This window comes from Podarcis filfolensis, assembly GCF_964270895.1.
Source record: "Podarcis filfolensis genome assembly, chromosome: 2".
Lineage (NCBI taxonomy): Eukaryota > Metazoa > Chordata > Lepidosauria > Squamata > Lacertidae > Podarcis > Podarcis filfolensis.
Window position 1 is genome coordinate 81,767,787 of NC_139605.1, and position 6,385 is coordinate 81,774,171.

The following is a 6,385-nucleotide window of genomic DNA, read 5'->3' on the forward strand; positions in this document are numbered from 1 at the left end:
GATCCAGTCTTGCCCTACATCCAGATTTCATTCCTGGAACATGTTCTATGTCACCCTTGAAAAGTGTTCAGAAACTCGTACCAGGTGTAAAATGCAGCTGACAGAGTGGTTTCTGACAGTCCTTGATTTTCAGAACACATTGCACCAGTTCTTTTTCATCTGTGCTGGCTCCCATTTAATTTCCTAGTACAATTCAATAGTGCGGGTTATTTTCTATAAAATCCTTAATAGCTTATAACCTTGTCATCTGAATGACCACCTCCTCCCATGTGAAACTGCTCAGACATTGCATTCAACATACAATGCCTTGCTCCATGTTTCACCACATGTTCAGTATTTGGGGTGCATAAAAGAGGTGAGAAGGGGCTTGTGGTATGAAACAACTGCAAGGTTAAAGATCTTCAGCCCCTTGAGATGAAGGACAGTACTTCACATATTTCTGAAAGGAAAGATTCCCCACCTTTCTATCTGTAAAGAAAGAAAAGCAGAGGGGTAGCTATCCATCTTTCCTAGTCAGAGGTATGGAAAGATTAAAGGGGATACCATATATCCAGCTTCTGAAAATATCTAGTTTATCAGAGACTGCAGATCTGATTTTATTTTATTTTTTTCATCATATGGCTACTGCTACCATTTCAAAACTATTGAGGTTAAAAGCCCCACACAGGGGAGCAAAGAACAACTAGAATATTAGCCTACCTTCAGAATAAAAATAGCTTTGTTCAAAGTGTCCCTAGGCAAATACCCATTTTTGAAAGCAATTTGTCTCATTTTACCCTTGAAGAGCAGCCCTGATAAAAGGCAACAGTCTGCCAAGGACAGTTTCTTATTTGGAACTACCACTGCAGATGTTTGAGTAGTCTTCCTTTTTTAAATGCACTTTAAAAGCTTCTGCATACTCGTATATGTACAAGATATCTGTGTGCAGCAATCAGTGGCCCATTGCTTGTTCTAATCAGGAATCATCTGGGCAGAAGCTAATGTCATGCAGGCTGGCATCTTTGTAAGTCAACCCAATAAGCCCCAGACCAAATGCTTAGCTCTGGATTTCATCAGTGTACTAGAGGCATACAAATCTATGCCTTCACACAATGCCTTATAAGTAACTTAAAACATGTTAAACACCAGAAGTGGTCATAATCAAGCCCTCTTCCAACCAAATAAAATCAGGCACGGGGAGAATTGCAGGATACCCACCCAGCCAACAACATTATATTCTATTCCAAAGCCACTTCTGCAATTACCCCTGAAGCTGCATATGCTGTAACCATTACATAAAAGGACACCACTGATATTATTTGATCACATGAAGACAGTAGGCCAGATTCAACTAACCAGTCTCCTTAGCAGAAACCTATCCAAGGACTTCAGCCAGCACAATAGGGCTTCTCTACCCCACCCCTCCCAAATTGGCTGGTGGAGTTCAGGGGACCCCAATAACATCATGTGGAGAGGGGAGATTGTTCCATCAAGCAAGCAGAAATCTCCTAAGCACTACATTACATTTCTCCTAATGGTCATAGTTACTATCCAGTGAAAACAAGCTGGTGGTGTAACAGTAAATTTAGAACTTCAGGAGCGCAGAGGTGGCGGAAGTATTGTTGGTTAGGAAGTCAAGGGTTAGCATCACCTTCCTTCACCTGCACTCTTGAGCTGCTAAAAGAGTTTCCACTGCGTGAGGTTCTTTCTGTTTTTGTTGTACGTATGCAATAAGTTTTCCTTTTTTCCAAATCTATGGTTAACAAAGAAATACATTTCCCTCAGGCTCATTTCCATCGTTGCCTACTTATCCTAAGAGTTAAAGGAGATTAATTTTGTGAGGTAGCATGGCGTGGGGAGCACAAAGATGATGGTTGATTTAAAAATAACAAATAGGGGTTGGTAGAAGAAAGCTCTTCGTTTCAGTTTCTGAGCATGCCAACTATCTTTTCTATTCCATAATAAAATCACCCCATCTATTCAGACCTCTTGACGGTACAGGGAAGAATCACAGCACCTTCCCTTCTGGTAGTTCAATCATAACCCTGCATCTCTTCAGCGCAATGCTCACCTCTAGCTCTACATCTTTTAGGAACAAGTTAAAAAGCACAGGTCCCAAACTAATCCTTGGGGGACTTCACTATTGACATCTCTCCCTTCGGAGAACTATCCATTTATTCCTGCTCTCTGCTTGCTGCTACTTAAGCAATTTCTGATCCACAGGAGGACCCCTTATGATTCCTTTTAGCCAATTTGGGTCCTTTTGAAAACATGGAACATGTTAATATGATATTGTACTCATCGGGGTCTCCTTTCCTACTAGCAAGAGGCACAGGGATTACAAACCCTGGTCCAAATAATCTGTAGCAAAGGCTTGTTATTGGCTTACTAGTTATGGTTCAAACAAACCATGTTTCCCAGTTTGAATGCTAATATTAAGTCAGGGAGCATGGCTTCTTTCTTCCATATGCTAGCAGAGAGCAGCAAAGTAGGTGCCATCAACACATTCATAGTAGGTTAGTAACAATGGCTTATATTGAGATCCAAATGTACCAATATGGGAAGGAGTCCTTAAGGAGGCTCATTGGGGCAGAGGCTAATAACCCTTGGAAAACAGCCAAGGAGATTGTTCCAGCTTCTCTTTGTGTGGTAGCGCCCCCTAATGGCCACATCCTACTGCTATGGTCTTGAAAAGTGGTGTGAGCATTTCCCAAGTTAATTTCTTCTGTTACAATATGATTTTTTAAAAAATAATAATAGTTAGAATGGATTAGATTCAAGTAGTCCTCAACTTCTTCACAACTTCAGTTACCAGAAATTGGAATTTATCCCTCAGAAACACTGATTTCAGATTGTGAGAAAGTCTTGTGCTCATGTACTGCCTCCTCTCTTTGACTGCTCCATTTCAATTAGTTACTACTTTTTCAGTTCAAACCTCAGTTTGTCATTACAGCTGAAGCAGAAAACTGGCTTGCACTTGCCTTCCAAGCTAATACTGCAAACTACCATGGTATGGTGCTGAAATCCTATCGGGGGGGCGGGGGCGGGGGCTAAGCTCAAACTACAGCTTGCCAGTTCTAGCGCCAAAGTAACTATAGCCTAAGGTTATAGGCTCAGGACTGCTAAACCTCAAGAACTGCTTCTCCCCATATGAACTGACCTGAATCCTCAACAGAGGCTGTTCTTTGTGTGCCTCTTTTGCAAGAAGTCCAGAGGGCAGTAACACGAAAACAGGCCTTTTTTGTGGTGGCTTCCTGTTTGTGGAATGTTCTCCCCAAGGGAGGCTCGCCTGGCACCTTCATTACATATCCTTAGGTACCAGTCAAAAACATTCCTCTTCTCCCAAGCCGATGGCTAATTAAACAAACCTATGGCCCTTTAAATTGGGGAGGGCTATTGTTTGTTTCTGTGGTATATTTTCGTAAAATGCCCTGTGATCCTCAGAAGGGCAGCACAGAAATTTAAATAATAATAATAATAATAATATTTCCTAGCAACTAGGATGCATCTTTCCTAAGATGAGTTGATCCGCTATCAAGTTCTTCCTAGAAGTTAATTTCTGCAAATACTACTATACAATAAACGTGGCTTACTTCCAGCTAAGTTAATATAGGATTATTCTATAACATTTTAAAAGGCTGTTGGTTATCTTAGTAGTTTTGTCACTGGTGCAGAACATTGGAAAGGGAGAGCAGTTTTTATTTTTTTCACTGCTCAGTTAGGAAAAATGATGATGGTATGCTTTCCCTTACTATTTTACCTATTAAATGGGTTTTTTTGAAATCACTTGTAAAATGAAATATTACTTTGTTATCTTAGGCTACAGGCCTAAGATAACTCCTCTTAGGAATCAATCACTTATGCACACTAACCTGGGAGTAGACTCAGTGGAACTTAAGTGGAATTTATGCATCTAAAACACGCAATAATCAGGTCAAATAGAGATTGGTGGAAGCCTTGGAGCTGTGCTGATTTGCTGGGGAAATGCAGAATAACATGGTCCTTTATAGTACAAAGATGCTTTATTCTGGTTAAAGGAACCACGCTTTTATGCCTATGATGCAAGCACTTAATCCCCTTTGGCAGCTATTGTATACTGCCTCCTATAGTCTCTGAACAGCCATGTGAGCTAGTTTAGGCTGAGAGTTGGTGACTGGCACAAGGTAGAAACTGAGCAAAAGCAAGGATGAATTAAGCAAGTTTATAATGTGAAACTGCACATGCTCAGAGTGTATTTATTTATTATTTTATTATTTATCAAAGCTGGCAAAATATTTTTTTTTGCAAACAAAAGAGTTATAAAACTACACATGCTCAAAACCTTTCTTGTGCCATAAAATATTACTTTATTTAGTGGTATCTTATTTGATCCTTTTGAGAGGAAGGTGGTTCCAATTTTGGGAACTGCACCAGAGGTCCTCAACCACCTTAATCTGGCCTTGAGTACGGGGTGGAAAGAAAACCAATCTAGGCTGTTGATGTCAGCTGACAAACAAGTATACAGCATCTTATGTAGTGGCACTGTCAAAAGGGGCATGCTATATACTGTGCTTTCTGCAACACTGCCTGGTACCACAGCACTTCCTAGTTTCAGCAGCTACCATGTGCTCTGCTTCACACATTATAAGAGACCAACGTCCTGGCCAATCATAGCTCTCTTGCAGCCATGGTACATGTATTTTACAACACTGTATAATTATAAAACAACTCATGTTTGTAACGTGCACAGGCAAAACACTTAGTACAAGCAGCAGCCCCATGTTAGAACAGTACTCACAGAAGATTTCAATAGCAAGTGCCACTTTGTATGAGCACTTGCAATCCTGAAATCTGTGCTGATGCCGGCAAGATAGATGGTATTATCCCCCGTTTGCCAGTGAATAGTACTGCAATAGACCATAACAGGAAGCAAAGTCATTTCCCCAGAACTGGCACATCTTATAAACATTTCAGATGGCATATTACTTCCTGAAGTCACACCGTTCCAAGGCAGTGAGTTCCCAGTTCACCTGTGCCGATTTTCATCCTGGGCTTCTGCAGCTTGTTTCTGGGAGCTACAAGGATCTTCAGCAGCCCTTGCTGGCTTGGCTGCCTCCTCAGCGCAGCTTCTTTTGTGGGATTCCATCTGGCTGTGCTCAGTGCCAAGTGCCCAGATGCATTCCCCTGCCTCCTCCCCAGTGCAGGCATCCTGGGCATATGGCAGAGCGTAAGCAGAAGGAATCAGTTATCAAACCACAAGATGATAACATAATGTCAGCAAACCTTTGGCTGGCCCCACAGGAGAAAAGGAAGGAAGGGTAGGTGGGAGAGAAAAGATCATTACTGAACCACAAAAAAAGGCTACTATTAAAAACATCACTGGAAACTAAGCAGAATGAATGAACAGAAATCCTGGCATCAGAACTGGCAATATTGGGAAAATCAGCAAGAGCACATTTCAGTCTCCCGGGACACTCCATAACTGACCTTAAGGTGGCTATACAGTGGTACCTCGGGTTAAGTACTTAATTCGTTCCGGAGGTCTGTTTGTAACCTGAAACTGTTCTTAACCTGAAGCGCCACTTTAGCTAATGGGGCCTCCTGCTGCCGCCGCACTGCCGGAGCATGATTTCTGTTCTCATCCTGAAGCAAAGTTCTTAACCTGAGGTACTATTTCTGGGTTAGCAGAGTCTGTAACCTGAAGCGTATGTAACTTGAAGCGTATGTAACCCGAGGTACCACTGTATTGGAACTTCAAAGGGAGAATGCTACATGAAACAGATAAATTATGCTTCATCAAGAAGTTCGGTGCTATCACTTGTGGATAGAATGGACACAATGGATTTTTATCACACAATATATGCTAATTGATTTACCAGTGCCAGAGCTTCTGTTAACAACACAACTGTTAATAAGGTAATTATCACCATCTCTACTTTTCACATTTCATTTCCTTCTGACCTCACTGTTTACAACCCACACCAACCGTCTCTGCAACTAAGAGCAACACTGAGTGCACCTGATTATGTGAACTGTAATCTACGAAAACTTATGCCACAATAAATCTGTTAGTTTTCAAGGTGCCACAAGAATTTGTTGTTTTTGGTAGAGATAGTAACCCAACAGAATCAGAGTTGATCCCACGAAGCATGAGGATTCTATGGCACAGGACAGGAGGGTTCTGTGTGATTTCTGCTTTCTGAAACCTATTCCCAAACAAGACATAAAAGGGGTCTTATTTCTGAATAATTCATAACCATAACATTAGCTCGCGTGGCTGACTGGTAGGTCTGGAACTCCTTCCACCTGGATGCTCAAAGTCCAAACCGGAAGCATTAAAAAACTTTACATAGGCTGGAAGTTCTGTTGACCAAGACTGAGCCAAGAGATGAAACTTTCTTTCTTTTTACCTATATATTATGGGTCG